The sequence below is a fragment of the Prionailurus bengalensis genome, chromosome C1, assembly GCF_016509475.1.
Source record: "Prionailurus bengalensis isolate Pbe53 chromosome C1, Fcat_Pben_1.1_paternal_pri, whole genome shotgun sequence".
NCBI lineage: Eukaryota > Metazoa > Chordata > Mammalia > Carnivora > Felidae > Prionailurus > Prionailurus bengalensis.
In genome coordinates, this window is record NC_057345.1 from 154,927,497 (window position 1) to 154,929,456 (window position 1,960).

At 32.2% G+C, this 1,960-nt stretch overlaps 1 pseudogene; it reads left to right on the forward strand.

Annotated features, from left to right (window-relative positions):
* LOC122481400 lies at window positions 1-1,551 on the forward strand (annotated as a pseudogene).
* The last annotated feature ends 409 nt before the right edge of the window (window positions 1,552-1,960 follow it).

Consider the following 1,960-nt stretch of genomic DNA (forward strand, 5'->3'; position numbering starts at 1 on the left):
GACCTGGAGGATATAGAATTTAAATCTTCTCTCACAAGTATATGGTAGAGCTAAAGAAGAAGAAGACAAGCAAGGGTCATCTGAAATTGTAATTGGCTCACTAATAATCGCAGGACAAAGTTGGAAATAACTACTCAAGCATAAGATGCTACCAAGATGTTTGATATAAAGGCTTGGGCTGAGTACGCTGTGGAAATGGGCTGCAAAGGACCCATATGGCTTCCTTACAACGGTTATTTTGGCCCTTACTCCATTGTTTCTAGCAAGTGCTATACTGTCCTGGAAATTGGCCAAGATGATTGAAGCCAGGGAAAAGGAACAAAAGAAGAAACAAAAACGTCAAGAAAATATTGCAAAAGCTAAACGACTAAAGAAGGATTGAAGGAATGAACAGGCTCTATAACCAGAGAAAAATCACTTGGAAAATTAAGCAGCTTTGGAAGGACCCACTGAGGTTTCTTTTCTGATTTTTATGACAGTAATTTGTAGTCAATGAAGTCTGAGCACATGGAAGGATCATGTTAGCTGTGACCTCTACTACTGCAACTTTTAGGCTTTGGTGTAGAAGTCTGTTGACAGTTATTGTAAATTGGCATTTATTCTATAAATTCTTTATAACTGACTTAGTCATTTGCCATTTTGCAGCTTATGTACTGAAACGAAAACATCCTGTGGAGAGAAATGACTATACATTATGAATTCTTTTCAAATAATGGCTTAGAATGGGGCCCTTTCTGGACGAAAGGAGTTAAGAATGTAAAAATCAAAACTCTCCTGAGGTGAAAAGTGTGCTTTGGCTTAAAAGGCATATAGTATATTAATTATATCTTTTATCATTATTGCTTATTTCTTGGAATAGAATCATTTCTGGCTTTCTCAAAGCCACATATTAACTAATGACTTTTTGTGTTCTGCATTTTCTCATTTTAACCTTTGAGATAATTATCAGACATTCTCATTTTTTAAAATCTAATTTTATAAAGAATTCTCTTATTGACTATATAGAATACCACCTAACAGATATAACAGTTTTTGTACTTATGAACACTGCCATTTTCTTAGAGATGTCTTGTTGAGTAGAATAACACTATGATTTAAAGCTTGCAGTAAAAATGCCAAACCTTGTGTTACCTTGGAACCAGTTTACTCTGTCTTGTGCTAAGTAGAAATGTGAAGTAGTTAAAATGTCTTATCAGATAATTTGCTCATTATATAGATGCCATTTTTTTGTTTTTCTTCCATTCTTTGTTTTAACTTACCTAGTAGTGATATTCTACTTTCTGATGAAACAGGTTCATGGTGAAAATTAAAATTTCAAATTTCTTTTAAGGAATTCTTAAAAAGTAACCGTTAAGTTGTAATTCCTAAGTGGTAAAGAAAGGTTTAACATTTGGAAAAATTTTGGTCATCATATCAGTAATTGGATGAAAAAGGTAAATTGTGTCAAAATGAGATATGTGTTAAAATTAGAAATAAAGAGCTAAAGGATCTTTCCTTTAGTTAAGTAGATAACTGGAACTTTTTACTATTAAACAGGCTTTTATAAATGCATAGTCCAGTAATTTTATTTGCTGTCAGTATATGATAGCTTATTAATGTTTTCCTCCCCTCTGATAATAAATTTTAAATTACAAAAAATTGTCCACGAGCTTTAGTTTAAAAATGGAACTAGATATTGAAATAAATTTGATACTTTTTTATAAAAAAAAAAGAGATATATTAACCAGACCTGTGGTTTACTGTTTTTTTTTGTTTGTTGGTTGGTTGGTTTGTTTGTTTTGGATTGCTTAAGCCTTTAGTTTCTCGGATTCAGGACTCAGCTGCCTGAGTTTCAATTCTGGATTGTCCATTTATTAGATATGTGACTCTTAGAAACAAACTTAACTTTTGCATTGGTTTCCCCGTCGGGTTGTTATGAAGATTAAATGAACTCATGGTTGTAAATTATATAGAATAGTAT